Below are 19,961 nucleotides of genomic sequence, written 5' to 3'. Positions count from 1 at the left end.
AGTGCTTGCAGGGAAAGCAGAAAAAGAAGAACAACTTAAACAGCTTCAACATGGAAAAAGCACAGGGAAAAAAAGAAAAAATAAAATTGCCATCAGTACCTTTTCCAAAATTTACCCCTCAATTCTCCTAATTCGTCTGTTCATTTAAATACACATAACTAGGGGTGCAAATCTGCATGGATTTTAAAGCACAGAACAGAGAACTTTAGTAAACAGAACATTTCAACTCATTCCTAACTTTAAACCCTACAGAATTACAAACTTTTGTAACTTAAATTTATAAGATTTAAGACAGCTCTACTTCAGTTACAATGCATTTTGAAGAAAACTCTCTTGCTTCCAAAAACTAAAAATACAAGAAATCAAGAAACAGCATCAAACATAGTTATTCACTAGGTGCTAAGGGCATTTACTGACCTTTCCCTCTCAGACGTGGAGGTCCAAGACCGAGTAGTGCTTTGGAGCCAAAACAGTCACTTGGCTCCCAGCCAGGCATGGAGTACTCACCTGAGAACTAGTCCAGCTACTAATCTGAACCTATCAGTCACTGAGAATTCCTGCTGAAAGAGAGGGGCTGATACTCTGCGCCTTGATTTCTCAGAAGTCAGTCCTTTCAAATAAGAACTTCAGATGCTGTAGGGGCACCAATAAGAGTTGGGACAGGTTGAGCTCTGTTATCTGTGCACACTTCCACATGAACAGCTTCAGTATTGAGAAACACCTGGTTACTCATATCCAAATACCCCAGACTGCATGTCCCACAAACACCAAAACAACCAAAACTCAGTGATGAGTTGAAGCCAAGTTTTCACCACAATTTAATTGCTTCATATAAAAGCAACAATCCCCACTCTCCCTGTATTTATAGACAGCAAATCAATTTTGGGTCAGACCCTCAGCTGATGTAAATCAAGCTAGATGCAATGATACACCAGAACAATAACAGTCAGCATCAACTAAAATCTTACTTTCGCCTGCAAGAGTGCCATTAAAAAAAACCTGTGTGACCTAAATGACAGATTTTCTTGGTGCTTGCCCTGAGTGGCAGCAATACCATGCTGACATAGTGCCACTGAACTTGCTGGAACTGCTTACATAGGCAATCGCTACCTCTGCTGCTTGCTGCTTCTAAAATGTAAGTTGGTGCCTTTGAGGGAGATCTGTTATAAATCCACCTCCATTTATTCCTGTGGCTAATCAGCTTGTAGCACACAAGAAACATCATGCTGTGTAACAACAAGTTATATTTATCACCCTGACTCAAACATACAGGGCTGTGTTCCTCTTCCATTGCAAGATATAAACCCGCCAAGGGTTTATAGCTTGCTCATTGAGAGCTTACTATTTGATCCAGGAAGTCTTCAAAATGCTTTGAAGATGAAGTGGGCTATGGGAGTAATAAGTACTAACACATAATATTCAATAACATGAACTTCAAAACATACAGCTTTCGCTCCAGCTTTGCAAGTGCCAGAGTGTAGCTACTCCATTTAAGCAAACGCAAAAGAGGCTGTGTGCTCACACATACAGCTCCATAAAGCTTCGGTTCGTTCCAGCTGAACAAGCCCATGCATAAGATCTGCAGAAGACTTAGATTTTGTTTAAACCTGATGTTGATTTACAGTGTGCTTCCTCAGACCAAGGATAAGATGCATTTTTTTACCTGCCTTTAGAAGTATTTATAAAATTGCAAAACACAGGTTACACTCCAGGTCTATTGAAAACAAAACTGGTTTTTTCCATGACAGTAATGCAGACACACACGTAGAAGAAACAAGAGTGTATAGATTCATAAAATAAGAAAAAAAAATTATTTAAGTGAAAAAGCAAAATGTTTAATGAAATACAAAAGGACAAGCCTTAAGCCTTGAGGGTGGTGAGGCGCTGGAACAAGTTGCCCAGAGAGGTTGTGGCTGCCCCATCCCTGGAAGTGTTCAAGGCCAGGTTGGACAGGGCTTTGAGCAACCTGGTCTAGTGGAAAGTGTCCCTGCCCATGGCAGGGGCTCAGAACTGGATCATCTTTAAGACACCTTCCAACCCAAACCGTTCTATGATTCTACAACAATGATTCTATGAAAAAATGCAGTCTGTTCCCAGGAAGAATTTGTATTATTTAGTAAAATTTAGTACTCACTAAACTTTCTAGAGAATGTTAATGCATGTCCAGGCTAAGCACACCTAGGTGAGCAAGAGATAGCAGACTCACTGCTCACATATCTCTGGTCAGGCAGCACTGTAGATGAAGTGATTTCAATTGGCCAAAAGCAATTTTTTGCAGATTTCCATCTAAGCAAGTTCTACCTTGATCCTTTTAGAACTGGTGGATCTTGTAGAAATAAACATGGAATGAAATAAATATTGAGATTCGCAGGTTTAACCAGCAAGTTATTCTTTCCGAGGGGAGAATTCCCATGAGGGTAGACAAACAGATTCCGCATTCTTCAAATTACAGCCCTTATTAAGGGAGTGTCCATTAGCTCACCCTGCCAGTGCACTTACCCGTCTAATTTCTATTCTAAGTCATCATATGATATAACTACTGGCTCTGCAGATGCAGCTTATTTCTGGAAGGAATGTCACAGCTTTTGTTAGAGCAAAATTCATGACAGAATTCAGTCCTTGCATAGCTATAGGTTGAGTGAAAAGATAAAGATGTTCAAGTCATGAGCTGCAGGAGCTGCTCCCAGACTGATGCACAGTAGGCTGACCTGAGTTACCCATCCGAAAAAATAAGTTCAGCTTCATACCGCTTCATCTCCCATGGGAAGACAGGTAAGATGAGACATAACAAACTGATATAAGTACAGAAAGATATTAGTAAAGCATGTCAATTAATGTACTGCAGTATAACCAGGGTCAGTTAAAGACCCCATGTCTCATACTAACACAAAATCCATACTATCTTTAGGTTCAGTGGCCATGTTTGATTTTTCTTTATTATTAACTTAGAAAGCTCCTCCTCATTGAAGAAGCAAAAACAAAGGTCTGATCTTCTCAGAAAACACATAACTGGATGGAATTAAGTCACCTAAACTACACAGAACTTTTCCTGAAGCACTGCAGAAGTCCCTGCAGTCACACATGCTGTATGTATGTGCTAGCTTCTTCCCAGTACAAGACCCAAGGGCCTCTGGGTCCACTCTCTCATTACAGACCCATAAAGTTGTGGCACAAGGTGATCAGCCTCACAGCCCAACAAGTTGAAAGGGAGGTGGTAAGGGGTATTTGCCCTCAGGAATATCTAACTCTTCTGCAAGTCCAGTGTGATTCAGTACAGCTTTAGATGGTGAATCTGCAGGCCACATAAAAGCTATGTTTTACCCTCTGATACTACTCCTGGGACAAGGACAGACAAGCTGGCAGGGTGAAGAGCAGTTTAGTCTAGAAGGACTAAATTATAGGACATTAAAATACCAAAATATTTATTTGAAAAGAATAGCACAGCACAGAGTAGAATAGAGTAGAATAGAATCCTTAGCTGTTATATCTATAGCCCGCAATAAATACTCAGATCAATGAAGGGTAAATTTAAAAAATAGTAAAATAAATCATAGGCTGCAGAATTCACTCTCCTTGGAGCTGCACATGGTTAGAAGTCTTGAACTGGTTCCTAAAATATCACAGAAATTTCTCCTAATGACACCAGGGTACTAAAGAGCAAAATGCTACTTGAAAATTACTATTATTCTCATTTTTACCTACACAGATAAGTACGTGTTACAAAACAAACACCTAAAAGCATGTGGGATAATCACAAGTTAGCACAGTAAACTCCTGAGACTGGGGTAGCTGGCAAAGAGGATACACAACTTAATATATGTGGAGAAAATAGAAGGAAGCATATGGGGGCAGTGTATGAATCTCATAAGATACTCATTGTCAAAAAGGGCCTTAGTTGAAGTGGTTTGATCAGGCTGGTAACCTTTTGATCATGGAGACAGTTTGGTTTTTAACCTTACTAGGTGATTTTTCGAAGCATTTTACCTCCTCTTCATGTAAAGAATAGGGGAAAGGACTTTCGCAAAGGCAGGTTTTACAGCTTGAACAAACAATAGCTCTTTCCTCTGACACATTTATGAATTTACACTTCAGAGAAAACAGCAAATAATGAATAACAACAATAACTGCATTCTGATCAACCATTCCGCTACATACAGGGTCATAGGTTATTATCAGTCTGGTTTGTCCTTCTGAGTCATGCTCAGTGCCTGGCACTGCCATGATCCCCCTTCCATAACCTCCTGGGCAGCTTTCTGTAATGACCTGTGTGCTCTCTGGTACCTGTCACTAAAATGATTATATTCTACCTCCTGAAAGAGGACATTTATACAGAAATAGTTACTCTTAACTGACATCCTACACTGTGGGAAACCCTGTCTTTAAGCATGAGGATGAAGTCTTGATACCCTATTCTGACATGTAAGAAAAAGAATGGCTAAAATGAAATGCTGTATCTAGCCTTTTAGATGCACTAAGAACTAAAATGAACATACACGATTTTTCCAGCCATAGCAGTGATTTGCATTCTATTTCTAAATCTTTTTCAGTTCCATAATTTTTGCTTCAGTAGCATTTATGAAAAGCAGTCATTGGAGAAAATTGATGGGATGTCTTTAAAGGACACTGGTTTTCACTATATATTGCCTCATTGTAAAATACAATATTAAGCAAATCATACAAAGTCTGTTTTGAGTGTTCCACTTGAAACTGGAAGAGATAGGCAGAAGCTGTGCTTCTCACTTACAAGAGAACTCAGAAACATTTTAAATGTGATTACTAAATATAAGTACATAGAACTGGCTCTCATTAATTCCATGGATTTAGCCATTATTCCTTCTTTGCCTTTCCTGTTATTTCTGGAATCAGGCAATTGATTCAGCCACTAGTGACCTTATCCAGAGTTAATTGAAATCAATGGCACTAGTGGATTCTGGAGCAGGCCCAAAACCAATGTACGTTCAAGGGCTTTTTGTATATCCTTAATCACATGGGTATGCCTCCACAAATTTAGATTCCAGTGGATCCAATCATTAAATCAGTTATGCAGTGTTTAACTTCACATATGGTCAGTGGTCCCCAGCTGGCTATTGAAAGTGGTCTCTATTAAGAAGAGAAGGTTATTTCCCTATCCTATTTCTGATGAAAACATGTATTTCTACCAGTGTCAGTGTTCTGGCAAGGTTAGCACCTAATGCGAGGGATGACTAATTTGCACTCTCCTCCTGCCTTTTTGGACATGTTGCTCTGTGTCAGAAAGCAGAGGTATCGGCTTGTGAAACACATTCCTCTGATGCAAGCATCTGCCTTCTTGGCAGCCAAGTCGTGACAGGTTCTGCAGCAGCTGTGATGGCTCCATGCTCTTTCAGATGGTTAAATAGTCTTGTTTTTTAGCCTAGCTGTTTGTTTTCTGCTGCCCTCCTGGATGAAAGCCCATTTTCCTTTTTAATCAATGAACTGGCCTTTGGATTAGAGTAATCAGTTACATTTTTGTACATGTCAGAGCAGAGATTCTTGCCCAGAGACAGCCATCAATACAGCCTTGCACTCTTGACTCGATTCTTCACCTTGTCCTGCTCCATCCTGACACCCTTACGCACCAAATAAAGGGGCATCTTCCCAGAGTGAGAGCAAGCACTAAAACAGCTTTCTCCATCCCTCATTCATAGTATTTCCTAGCTCCTGCATTGTTACAGGAGATAACAATCAGATCAAACAGAGCAAATAAGGAATGCAACTTATTTATTTCAGATGGCTTTATAAACTGTCCTCCCATGTGTATGCACCAGATGGAGATAAGAATCTGGCTGGAAACTTTAGCCTTACTCTGTGTGGTACAGAGGTGACAGCGCATCAGCTTATTAAGAGACAAATTTCTTCAGAGAAGATTACATAAATCCGAATTAAATTGTACTTAAATTGCTTTTAAAAATATTATGCAAATCCACAATATAACAAGCAGTTCCAAGTAGTTTCCTCAAACAAGTGAGTACACAGCACTCCTAACACCAAATGTGATAATACAATATTAAAGGGTTACCATAAAGATGAAAAGATGCCATCTAGCTCTCAGCCATTTGTAAACCCATCCCCACCTTTCCACTCCAGATGATAATCTGTGTCTCTCTGTCATAGATATCCTTCCTCCTTTTCCTGATGTATTGCTGCTTGTGGAGAAAAAATAAAAAATGCACTGACTCAGGCAAGTTACAGTCTCCCTTGCTAGACTTTTACTCCTTGTTTTTCCCATGCTTGCTGTACGAAGCTCTTTGTGTGGGGTACAACCACTGTTATTTCTGCCTTCACCAGAACAGGGAAATGCATAAACAGGCCAATTCTTTTTCCTGCCTCAGAGACAGAATCATAGAATAGAATAGTGTCCTGGGTTCAGCAGTAGCAGTCATTTTTCTCCTCCTTGGTAACTGGTGCAGGGCTGTGTTTTGACTTTCGGCCTGGGAACAGAGCTGATAACAAGCGATATTTTGGTTTGGCCAAGGACTTTGTGAGCCTCATGCTCTGCCAGGGAGGAGGGGAAGCCAGGAGGAAGCAGAGACAGGACACGTGACCCAAACTGACCAAAGAGGTATTCCATACCACAGCACGTCATGCCCAGGAGGTAACTGGGAGTTAGCCGGAAGGGCTGGGGGACTGCAGGGTTGGAGGAGGTATGGGTCGGTGCTTGGTCGGGCTGAGGGGGGGCAAGTTATCGGTCGGCTGGTGCTGAGGTGTTGTATTCTCTTCCCTTGTTATTTCCTTTATCATTATTATCACTGGTGGTAGCAGTAGTGATCTGTGTTATACCTTAGTTACTAAACTGTTCTTATCTCAACCCGTGGGAGTTGCATTCTTTTTGATTCTCCTCTCCGTCCCTCCGGGAGCAGGGGGAGGGCAAGACGGGGGGGGGAAGTGAGTGAACAAGTTACCTGACTGGGTTTAAACCACGACAAATAGTTAGGGTTGAGAAAGGACCTTAAGATCATCTAGTTCCAACCCCCCTGCCATGGGCAGGGACACCTTACGCTAAATCATATCACCCAAAGCCTCGTCCAACCTCGTTTTGAACACTGCCAGGGATGGAGCGTTCACAACCTCCCCGGGCAACCTATAAGATCTTGAGGAGAGAACAAACCTTCCCCATTATTTACTCTTACATGTTTCATTAATCCCTTGATGAGGACTTAGTAACAACCTGATCAGTCCCATCATCCACTCTGTTTGCCAAAGCACACCCAGGTGCAGTTAATCAGTACCCACAAGTGGCTCTGGTCTCTGGCCAAAATGCTGCCTGTGAAACCAATACAGCTGATTAAACCCAGGCTATGTGTAGCCAATCAGTGACCAAAACTGGCACTCAGCACCACCCTGTCCCAAAGGCTGTAAGACAACAACAATCCTAAAATTGTTTGAGATATTTTAGTATCATTTAAAGTTCTCTTTGGGTCTTTCAATTCCATCTTCAAAGCAGGACAGGGAGGAACCAGCAAATGACTTATTAAATAAAAGCTGCAACGACATGCATCATTTTAATACCATATAATTCCATATTGTGACATACGAGTTCATAAAAGCATCCCATTTTACTGACTGTTATCAACAGGAGTCTATCTGAAATGCATTGCCAGTGTTCTGGTTATTTAACACCCCTAAGATCCACTGAAAGTTGATCCATGTCACAGGTTAAGTAATCAGGACGTAAGCTTAAAGCCCAAATGGGTTACCGCCAACAAATTACAGTCTAGGAATTACTTCTGTCAATACTCTCAAAGCCCTGGACAATACCATGAAGTCTCAGCTGAAAGCATTTCAATGCACGTCCTCAGGCCTCTCTCTGCTATCCTCTTGAAAAATCCTGGGTTGTTGTAGAAAGCAGTAATAAACTGTACACACACTAGGATTTCAACAATATGATTACTTTAAATCCATGGAATATAACAACTCCTATTTTTGTGAGGAGAAAGTTTTCTTAGTCTTCCTGCAAGGAAAAAACCCTCCATTCTGTTTGTCTGGATAGAAAAGGGCAGGTGTATCAAAGAAAGGCTGTTCTGGTTTATCACACTGCTTCTCTACTACAGTACTGAAGATTTTATTGCATGCTATAAAGAGGAAAAACTCATCTTGTAATCATATAAACACAGTGAACAACAGAATAAGTATCAATTAATTTTGCAAGTTTCAGTGATAGCCTCAACCCCTGAGGATAATTTCAAATGATATGATAAAGACTTCTGTTAGATTAAAAGCACGAAAACCAAACTAGCATTCAAAACCAAACAATTCTGTCTCTGATATGTAAGTTACAATAAATTTTCTGAACTGGCAGATTTCCCTCCTAGCTGTTCAGCTGTTCCTTCCCCACAGGTAAAACAAGTCAATCTGTTCGAGAAGACAATTTGCCACCCAACTTACTTAACGCCACACATTAAAATAAAATGACTGAATAATTTTGTTGTCAAAAAGCTGTTTTAATGGGAATCTATGGCTAAGAGAAACAACTGCAAGAGAGAAATGCAATCAGATGCTGCTGACTTCCATGTGAATTAGATCTACAGAAAATAACTGTCCAACTTTTGGTCTCATATTTTGCATGAAACTTTTCTCAAATCCTTCAACATGTCCTTGCAAATTTTGCTTAGTGATGTTACTATAAACACAAACACGACTAACAGATAACAGCAGAACTGTGATAAAATTTTATTCATCTGGAATTAAATGTGATAAAGTCCTGTAGCATACTAGCAAGTCAATGTAGTTGCATCTTCCATTCCCTTTGTGCCAGCATATGTGACCATGTGCACAGAAGTGCAGGAGACTGGTTTTAGGTGGCACTCGCACAGTGTGGTGCAATAACTTGCAGGGATGTTTGAAGTAGCTTTGAATAAGTTACTTTCGTTCTGGGAAGAACCATGGCCATGTTAGCTCCTCTGTTTGGAGCACAACACAGGGAATACCCTCAAGCAGAGCCCTGTGCAAATGTGGTTACAGTCCTGCTCCAGCCCAGCAAGCAGGTTCAGAGTCAGCTCAGTTATATCTACATGACACTGCCGTATGACCACCAGAAGTGTTTATTTTGCTTTCAGAAAGAGAAAGCAGGAAAATGCTTTATCTCCACAGTGCAAGTCCCAAAGTGTAAAAGGCTTTTCCAGTCATGGTGCAAACTCATTGATTCATCCTAAACCACCATTCTTAGCTGAAAGAATAAAAGCAGCTCTGAGGTTGAGCACCAACTTTTAAATGGTCTGTGGTAACATGAAGCAAGACTCACCATTGCTTCTTGATCAAATGAATGGCTAGGGCTCAGGCCAGTTAGCTGTCTTTTTATACCTGCTAAAGATGAAGAAACTTAAGTGCATACTAACCAGCACTGCTAGGGCTGCTCCACCTTCCCTTGATTTCAAACACAATTTTAGCAATTCCCCTGAGCAACTCCAACATGCTTTCAAAGGCTGAGTGCCATGCACTTAGCTTTCATACGGTCATGGTTATATGTATTAATTAAAGGGATTAGCTGTCACTAGCCAGAACCACTTAGTATATTTAGTACATCCTGAAAATATAAAACATTTACAGTTTTAACCCAGATATTCTTGCCCTACTTCATGTTCTAGATTGCTTTGCTGAATGATTTGGACCAAGTCTTGTGCGTTGACCAAGAGGTCAGCTATTGCAGACACCTGGAAAGCTTCTCTGATGTCTCCCCTGCCCTGTTGTTGCTTTTTTACCCCTCCGTTACAGACAGTAGTTTTCAGCATGCAGAACTGTATCTTATTCTCTGAGTGGGTACTATTGGTATCGTTTGCATGATGCATAGCTAAATGTATATTTTCTAAGAATTTTAAGTAAGGCCCATTCTGCTCATTGTCTACAATACCAGCAACTTCCTGTCAGAGCTCTTTCAAACATTCCAGAAGCTTGGACATGAGTGATTTCTATAGTGCTCTAACTTTGGCATGTCTTTAAACAGATGGAAATTATTGTTATTCAGCCTTAGGACATACCAAGATCTCCTTTTGTTTCTGTAATGAGGCCCAATTAATACCTAGGACTTTCTGCCACTCAAAGGATTTCAAAATATCCAGATTTCAGCCAGAACTGTAATGATGATGTGTGTTTTCATGATATAATCTAACTATAACTACCTAAACCAATATCAATATAAGCAATGAAAGTCATTCTTATCCTATAGGAAACTTACGTATTCCATTGTATTAAAAATCCTATCTACTACAAAAGACATTTTCTCATTGCAGGGTCAGCATTACACTTTAGTGCAATGACCCAAATTAGAGTAATTTTATTGAGCTAGACAGTCTTTGGGCTAGTTTCCATGAAAGTTTTGCTGCAAAGACGGGACAGCACAGTTGTCACTGTGTAATCTTACCATGCAGGGGGCATTAGAAATATCTGTACAGAGAATTGGTGTAGAGGAACTACTCTGTACTGATTTACTGTTATGCATTTCAGAAGCTTTTACATAAAATGATACTAATGAAAAATAGTATTTATAAAGCAATACAGATTAAGAACTTATAGTTATTTACCTAGCCAGACCTCCAGGGTTACCACTTTCCCCTGAAAAGTCGGTTTATGAATGCTTGAAATGCCTACAGTGATTTCTGAACTTTATCCTGTTCATGAGAAGTCTGCTCTGCTTATTTAGAATTCTGGGCAAGTGATAAGATAATACTTAACTTTACAGTTCACTTTTTTTCCTTTTTTTTTCTTTTTTCCCTCCATGCGCAGCACTAGGAACCCCTGAATTAAATGTTGGCCTCTTCACTGGATCCAATAGGACTGTTCACTACCTGTGGTTTCTTGCTGCTACCTAACATAGCTGGAGGTTTCCACCAAACTTAGAATCCTGGCCATCACACTCTGAACAGGTTCAGACTGGGTTAAAATACCCAGATGCATTACCAAACAGGTATTTACAACCAGGACTAAGCTGAATCACTGTTATTAAAATATAATGAAAATGAATGCAAGCGAGTGTGGTGTCTTTTCTCCTCTCCCCATTTCCTCTCCTCAGAAAGATCCAGTGACCAGACAGTTGGCAAGATAAACAGTAAATGCCACTGTAGCTTAATGGGGACAATGTACTACAAATTGTAAGTATGATGGCAGGATCTGGTTTAATATTACATGTTATGAATTTTTAAAATATATTTGATTACTACTATCAGAAACTGTACTAAAAATAGGCTGTTGAATTGCGTTTTTCTAAATGACAGATAACTGTAGGAATGCAGCATTCAGAAGGAACTGTTTGTACTAGGCACTGTATTTCTTCTCCACCCATCAGAACTTCCAGAAGAACATCATATGAATTTTGCAAATATATCAAGGAGGGAATAGACAACACAGGCTGTAAAAACTAGATCACAGACATGCAAGTATATGCAGGTGCTATAGGCGAACTACATTTTCTTCCTGCCAAAGAGGCTTCTCTAATCTCCAAGTTAGTGAGAATGTCCTCATTGCTCCAATATTTTCCCTGCAGCCACAACAATTTTTTAAATACATAAGCAGCCATTTGATTTTATCACTTGGAATGACAAACTCAGCCAGTGACAGTGCCCATCAAGTCCCTTGAAGGCTTCATATGTTTTATACACATCTCGTAAATTATTCTGCATATTCAGGCTCTCAGTACAGTTACTAAAATAATCACTAAAATGCTATCATGAGTTTTCAAGAAAGAGGAGGAAGAATTTTGAGTTTAGCTATTCCTATAGCCCTGACTCAGCCATAATTCCTCTTTAATTGAGTGGAGAATCAAACCTGATGGTGAGATTGACTTCAGCTCACTGCTTCACTAGATCATCCCTCCAGCACTGTTTTTGTTCAGTAATGTCTGGTGTCAGAAGCTGAAACCACAACTGCTTGTTACACAAGCAGCTGCTTGGGATGAGATCTCCCATGCTGCACGAGGCTGTGGGTAAGGCAGAGCAGCATGCTGGAGTGGGGCTGTCTCACATCAGGCACTTGTGATGCCTTCACAACAAAGGCCTGCCTCTCAAGCTGCTCAGGCCAGCACAATATTAATTTGCTCAAAATAAGGGTATGATCATGCCTTGTGTAATTACAGGAATGCCTCTGCTTCCGTGGGGAATAGTAGTGTTGTCTGGTGCTATGAACTAGAAAACCATCTGCTCGAAACAACACCAAAAGGAGGAGAAACAGCATAGCTCCTATGCCAACCCTCCTGCACCTGCCTCTGCTATTCCACAGTTCCTGTCCTGGTTGGGTGGCAGGTAGCTCCTGGCTTCTCCACAAAATGCCAAGAAGAAACCTTGAAATGCTTAATGGCACTTCTTCCAACTATGAAGTATTCATTTTCAAGGTCCCTTCCAACTCAAACCATTCTATGATTCTATGATTTTCTATGGGTACCTATGGAAAATAGTTGCCCTCAAGATGGCATATTCAGGAAATATTTTTGAGGAAAATAACTCAGGTGCTGGGATGAAGGCAGCAGCAGAGGCACTTCTCAGAGACAGATGTACACCTGGAATATCTTCCATCAGAGTATGCGTGAGCGTTCGAACTGTCTAACCAGCCACCTCAGCTGCATACCAACTTTATGGCAACCTTTCCTTTCTTCCTGGGAATTACACAATGACCAAGTGTCTGCATCTTACCAGAACACTTACTCCTTGCTCTAGAACTTAAGCTTTAATTAGAAGTTTCTATGCCTTATGCCTGGAAGGAAGATTTAACAAAAACCAAGCAGAACATATACCTTCAGCCTGTATAAATCTTGAGACAACAGCTCAGAAATTCTGGTAATCTTAGTACAACACTGAAATGAAATAACAGCATTTCCTAGAGGCAGCTTCACTGAAAACACCAGCTTTTTAATAAATATTAAAGTGCAGTTCTTGGGGTTTTTTACACTCTTCCCAAAGTGGCCTAAAAGATTTTGCCTTCAGCCCTACTACTTCCCCTTCAGTAATTCCAAATGGAAAGCTATACGTTTTTCCTATGTATCTAAAATATATTTAAAAACAAGATATTTAGACTGCAGTAAATTTAACTGAAAAACAGAATAATGGATTTATTTAGTAGAGCTTCCCTAAGGGCATGTATTTGCACATTTGCTTAGGTGAAATCTCCCTCCTTTCAAAATCACTTGAGCTGCAACTGAAAGTTTCAGAAGATGCCATGAGACATCACAGCTAGGCAAGGTCACTCCATGGGGCAACAGAGCTTGCTCCATTATCATGTGTGCCACAGCCATTCAGAAACTGCCTCATGCCTATATATTTTAACACCTGATTAAAAGCCTGATCCAAAGCCCATTGATGTCAATGGGAACCTGTTACCTTTTGCAGGATTTGGGTACCTGTACCTCAAGCTGCACTGTGCCCAGCACTGCCAAAGGAGGAGCACTCCAGAGCATACCCCAACAAGACCCAAACCCACAGGGTTGAGTCACACAATGCTTGTGGCTGATCTCTACAGTGCAGTCCCATCTCAGATGGCAAATCTCCCAGCTTCCAGGGAACAGGAGGAAAACATTTTAATTGTGGCACACTAAACAAACAGAGGGCATAGAAATCCAGGTTTCCTTCAGGACAAAACCACAGCAACAGTGATGCACTCGTCACACTTTTGCACTACCCTGGCCCTGATGGTGCATGGAGAGCTGCCAGCAGTGATGGTCCCTCCCCCTAAGTCCTCATGTCTCCTCTCCTGTGTCCTGTCACACAGCTGAAGGGTGAATCAGCTCAGGTCCCAGATGGAAATCATCCCTGCTGCTCATGCACACAAAATCTATCTCTGTATAGACATATATACACTTACTTACACTGAGCAAAATCACCTTGTGGCCACACTGTCACAAAACACTGTGAAAAGAAGAGGAGGAAGAGAACCCCATGGGCAATGGAGGGGTAGAGATGGACTGGCACACTCAGCCATAGCTATCTTATATTAAAATGAAGTTACATTCAGGTGGGTTTCCAGGAAAAAGGCTGCCATGTGATCTTCCACTGAACATCATTCGGCACAGTGAGGTGTGCTGTGTTTGCACAAAACACCCCAAACTATTCCATATCAGTTTTGTTGGTTTTATTCCCTACTGCAATGAAAGAGGTAAAGCTATTAAACTTTTTCCATACAAAAATCTTCTGTACTGGTCCAAGTGCATTGGCATTACAACCCCACCAATATCCACCAAAAAGGGTTATAGTAGGCAATTCTTTTGCACAGATGTGCTTTAAAGTCTTGTACACCTGTGTACTGTCACAAATCTATCCAATACTTACAGCATCCAGTCACTCACCTAATCACTATAAAAGTGCTTTCATGGGATTATATGGGAGAAGAGGAAAACATGGGGCAACCCAATGTACCATCCTCTCTCCTTCCTTAACTGAATGCCAGAGATTGCCCCTTATTCCCATTTCTCTTTCTTCATTCCTGTTTAAGTATGAATGATCGCACCCAGCAGACATATTCCTAGGAAGAATGGAACCTCCCTCACTGTAGAAATGCTGCACTTTTAAAATGCTTCAAGATGCTAAGTATCCTTATATTATACAAGTCTATAAGTAACCTTATAACACACAGGTTTCCAGTTCAAGGGACAGGTCCTTTGCCTCCATAGCACTCAGTGCCTGTACTGGTGCTAGAAAGATGAATTAAGCTCATCTCTACCCCCACACTATGCCAGAGGCAAAAAAAAGAACAAACCAAAAAATCCCCCAGTGATCCTCACTCCTTTCAGTGTGAATACGTTACATTCCCAATCACACATTCATAGGCAAGTTGAATACAGAGGCTCATATATACTGAGCTGGTTCAAGATTAATATATGCAGCTAAAAGATCAGTTTACAGAAGTGAAAGTTTTGGACAAGTGGGAACAACTTGAGTTTGCTTTAGGGCACTGCTCTGTTGCACCATACAGACCTGAGCAGCTCTGGGACCACAGCTGGTACAAAGATGGGAATTCAGCTGAAACATGAGGCGGCTTTTCCCATTGCTACTGGCACTTACTCATGTAGCTGCAATCAAATAAAGCCTCTCACCTGAATTTTGTCAAGACACAAAAATAAATTACCATCTGAGTCACCATTTATCTGAGTACTTGGGAGTACTGTGTGCAGTTCTGGTGTCCTCAACATAAAAAGGACATGGAACTGTTGGAACAAGTCCAGAGGAGGGTCATGAGGATGATCAGGGGACTGGAGCACCTCCCGTATGAAGACAGGCTGAGAAAGTTGGGGCTGTTCAGCCTGGAGAAGAGAAAGCTGCATGGAGACCTCATAGCAGCCTTCCAGTATCTGAAGGGGGGCTATAGGGATGCTGGAGAGGAAATCTTCAACAGGGACTGCAGCAATAGGACAAGGGGGAACAGGTTTAAACTTAAACAGGGGAAGTTTGGGTTAAGTATAAAGAAGAAGTTCTTTACTGTGAGGGAGGTGAGGCACTGGAATGGGTTGCCCAGGGAAGTGATAAATGCTGCATCCCTGGGAGTGTTCAAGGCCAGGCTGGACAGAGCCTTGGGTGACATGGTCTAAAGGGAGGTGTCCCTGACCATGGCAGGAGGGCTGGAACTAGATTATCTTAAGGTCCTTTCCAACCCAAACCATCCTATGATTCTATGATTCCTAAGTTTCTGACTGAACAAGAGCACGAGCAAAAATTTTACAAACCACTTTGCGCAACGCAATTTCCAGTATGTTACCAAAGACCCAAATTACTAAAAAAACCCATAGGCCCAAGCGAAATTGCATGGCAGGGAAACATTCGTGGTTTGAGCTCTAGCAATTCTATTCATCAAGTTATACTACTGTAACTGAGCATCTCCAGGGATTAAAGAGTTAATAGAAAAAAAGAAAATGCACAATTACCTAAAATACAATCTGTCAATCAGATATTGGAAATGGACTACAAGTACTTAGAGAACACTTTAAACAGATGACCATGATTTATACATGCTGCAACTGTCACACACACTATTTCTGACATTCAAGACCCTACATGTACTGACAGTTGAAGAAATTTCTAGTTATTTGCTATTTTGTAGATCTGTAAATCACATAAATGCTCATATTATTTCCATGTCCTCTGACAGTTTGCATCAACAGACCATCTTGGAAGAACTACAGTGATGAATTATTGATGGTATCTCACATAGCTGGCAAACATTTATTTGCAATGCTGTGATACAGAGCCTGCCTCTTTCCAGTCTCGAGATTGACCCTAATGTAAACTACACCATACAACAGATCAAAAAATATATAGCCTAGCTCTCAATTCATGATCTCATTCTTATCATTCGATGGTTCCCATAAAGACTGTTTATTATTGATGGGAAATGCTGGAAGCAAAATATCCTGTAGCTGGAAGTCCCAGTAACTGACTCAGTCTGACTCTTCTGGCCTCCTCTCAATATGCTTTATTTCTTCTATTGAATAAACAAACAGTCGCATTCTGTAATGACAAAGCAAGCCAGGATTTTCCCATACTGTTTTGACAGATGTTGTCAAGGACTGATTACAAAAACCTGTATACCGAGTAAGATATTTACTGCTGTGATTTTCCTTAACGTAACTGAACTACATGCAGAATAAACTAACGTCATAGGAAGCTGTGCTAATGAACAGCCTCTGACTATGCAAATTAAACTGAAAAATAACTTCTCCAACTGCAGCAAAATCTATTTTTAAAGGCACTGGAGGAAAAAATATCTTATTTGTTACATTGTAGTAACAGGGCACAGGAGTCTATGATGGAGGTGAAAGGACTGATTAACGAAACATCCCAATGTCTGGTTCAGGCACCCTGCAGGAAAAGATCAGATCTTTTTTCAAAGGTCTCATTACTCAAAAGCTCTCAGTAAGAACAGCTAGAGCAACCTTCTGCTGACTGCTACTTCACCCAGTACAATCAGTCAGCATTTAATGTATTAATAATGGTTTTGCGCTCTGTTTTTACAGGCAGTTGGAAAATGCATCAAAGCTGACGGGGTTTAATTACGAAAAATTATTTTAAAGGGCTTTCTGGGTTTTGTGTTGCAGGAGGGTTGGGAGAGGATGCTGCTTAACTGATCACATCCATGCATCATTTTAAAATACAAAAAATAAAAGCGGACTGATGCCCCATTACAATTATCTGCAGAACTGTGAAACAGAATGATTTTCTATTGCCAGGTGTTCGTGTGCCCATTGTAACCGGCAAAAGGAAGACCTTAGACATTGCAACATCATGGGCCTTCCTTTTGAATATTATTTTTCAGGTCTGTAGCCCCCACTGGCTCTGACATTTACTTGTTAGATAGATAGGAAATTACGAGTTGGTACCAAGAGGACAATATTCTTTTGAAGCCATGGGAAAATGAGACTGACAGAATAGGGGGCATCACAGCACAAGTACCTTCACTGCAACAAGGGAATTTTCATTGCAGTGAGGGTATTTGGACCAGCAGGTTTACACAGCCAAACAGTGTTTTTGCAAGCCCAGTTGACTAATAATTCTGGAAATTAAAAAGCTGCAGCTCTGTATGACTGACAAAAGAGGTATTTCATTACATCATTTTATCTGTGCAAAATGAAGCACTACGCAATTCATATGTAAAAGTTTATTTCTCCACTATTTCTCTAGATTCTGTACAACCACAAAAATAGGACGTGGGCCTAAGTGACTGTGGCTTCCCTGGGATCTAAAGCCCATTTAAAAATCTCCAATGTTTTCCAGTGATTTACACTGCAATTAGACTACAGACCTGATTTAACAGAAATCTCACAGAAGTGGAAGTAAACTTCTTAGATATTGTGTCTCTTTCCTTAAAATCTTAACTTGCTTCATATTAAATATATATAAAAAGCATTTGTTCAGTAAATACTCCACAGGCAAGCTGAAAGAATACAGCTGCCTGTTCAGGCCAGATTCGTAGCTGGTGCCACAATCTGGGAAGGATTATAAACTGTCTATCATCCCTCTGTGGCAGAAGTATGGGCAATACGTCATTCTTTCTATGCAGAATATTATGTATGAAATTACAAAAGGGCCCTATTTAGATAATATTCCTTTTTATTTCATATTCTAATTGCCTAGGAATGGCAAGGTAAAAAGAACATCTTGTCCCAGCAGAAACTCTAGGAAGTGTACCAAGCAAGATGCACAGTCACACTTTACACATGCACTCTGACCGCTCCTGACACTACAGATTGTCTTCCAATTTCCAAGAGGAAGCAAAGGGAGTCATCTCTGTCTGTCTGATGTCTCAATGACATTTCACTGAGATAACAGTTCACTGGGATTTGCACATCTGAAACTCTCCAAGGAAGTTTGTGAGAAATAATAGTCTAACCTACTTTTGGGACTCAGTGGAGAAATTCTGTTTCAAGCACCAATGGCCACTGATGTCAATGGGAAGATGTGAGTGAGTGCAAGGGGACCTGGTTTTGCTCAGCCCCACCAGGCCTGCTAAGGCCTAAAAGACATTCATAGAAATGAAACGCCTGCATGAAGTTACTGAAAATCAAGATCTGATTTAAGGAAAAAGGTAAATTCTTTTGGGGACAATATTATTGAACTAACAGAAAAACAAGAACTATGGTAAATATGCCTAGATGAGAATCAAGCAAAACCTTTCTTAACAAAACCAAACAGACTTGAAATAATACATTCATCCTCCAATAACTTTGAAATCAGTTATGCTTCCAGATAAAAAAAGTGTCATTGTGAAAGATATGTGATGATACTCTTAATATTTCTAGCTATAGGTTGCATTAGATATTTGGAAAACCAGAGTCAGACTAAATCTAGCTTGCTCTTCATTACCTGAATTACAGATCTGAAGCAGTCGTGGCAGAGCAGAGAGCTCTTCTGACCCATTCAGGGACCACGGTCCCCCACTGAACTCCTTAATGATGCCCCCACAGACAGCAGAAGTTGTGGGTGTTTTCTCCTTCCTCTTACGTGTCTCACACGGAGAGTCTCCAGGACTATCTAATATGCTACTTTTTAAAGACATCAACTTACTTCAGGCCTTCTGAACCCAATTTAAACTTCAAACTTTATTTGATTAAGGGGGATGAAATTTAGCACCTCTGTGATTTGATTAATTTTTCAGACAAAATAAGTACCACTAAAAAATAGTGGAATACAACAGATCCCAAAAACCAAAATGGGCAGGCATCCTCTCTGATTTAAATGCTGTCTTTTATACTGTTTGGGCCACCTTCAGCAATTATTACTTATTGCATGCAACGACAGCAATGTAAACCACAACCAGTATGTGAAGGCAAGACATCAAGGAAACAAAGTAATTCAAAAAGAAAGGAGAATTTCCGCTAGACTGACATGCAGAGGCACTTTTCTTGAGTGATACTGTTGTGGTTGAAGCCCAACCAGTAACTTAACTAGAGTGAGAGATAGGATAAACTCTGATTGATTTCCTTGTGATTGTATGAGTAAAGTGCAAGTAGTTGCACATGGATGACAAGAAGGTGATCAGGAGTAGTCCGCATGGATTCGTCAAAAGGAAATCACACGTAACAAACCTGACTGCCTTCTATGATGGACAACTGGATGGATAGATGAGGGGACAGCAGTGGATGATGTCCACCTGTAGTTCTGCAAGGCTTTGGACACTGTTTCCCATGACATCCTCATAGACAAGCTCAGGAAGTACAGGCTGGATGAGTGGACGATGAGGCGGATTGAGAACTGGCTGAATGGCAGATCTCAGAGGGTTGTGTTGTGGTCAGTGGCACAGGGTCTAGTTGGACATCAGTACTAGTGGCACTGGTACCTAGCGAACACCAGTAACTAGTGGTGCCCCCCAGGGATCAATGCTGGGTCCACCATTATTTGATTGATCAGTGTCTTGGATGGAGGGATAGACTGTCTCCTCTGCAAGTTTGCTGAAGATACAAAACTGGGTGGAGTGGCTGATACATACCCCAGAGAGCTGTGAGAGATTCAGAAGAATCTAGGCAGGCTGTAGAGATG

At 40.7% G+C, this 19,961-nt stretch overlaps 1 protein-coding gene across 8 annotated transcripts in view; it reads right to left on the bottom strand.

The window, feature by feature from the left end:
- The window catches only part of NCKAP5 (NCK associated protein 5), a 530,111-nt gene that overhangs the window by 406,435 nt on the left and 103,715 nt on the right, over nucleotides 1–19,961 (bottom strand). For 6 of the 8 annotated variants that reach the window (XM_062605646.1, XM_062605676.1, XM_062605635.1 and 3 more), the window contains one exon: nucleotides 13,435–13,530. The exons of 1 other annotated variant lie outside the window; for it this stretch is intronic. The gene's annotated coding sequence lies outside the window, so the exon portion shown is untranslated. Of the gene's footprint in view, nucleotides 1–417; nucleotides 908–13,434; nucleotides 13,531–19,961 lie in introns of those variants that run through there. One more of the 8 variants, XM_062605627.1, reaches the window with a different exon arrangement.

Source organism: Pezoporus occidentalis, unplaced genomic scaffold (assembly GCF_034315485.1).
Source record: "Pezoporus occidentalis ecotype Australia unplaced genomic scaffold, CSIRO_AGI_Poc_V1 ctg12, whole genome shotgun sequence".
In the NCBI taxonomy this organism is placed as follows: Eukaryota; Metazoa; Chordata; class Aves; order Psittaciformes; family Psittacidae; genus Pezoporus; species Pezoporus occidentalis.
The sequence above is the reverse complement of the archived record's forward strand: the minus strand, read 5'-3'. Positions and strand labels throughout refer to the sequence as shown.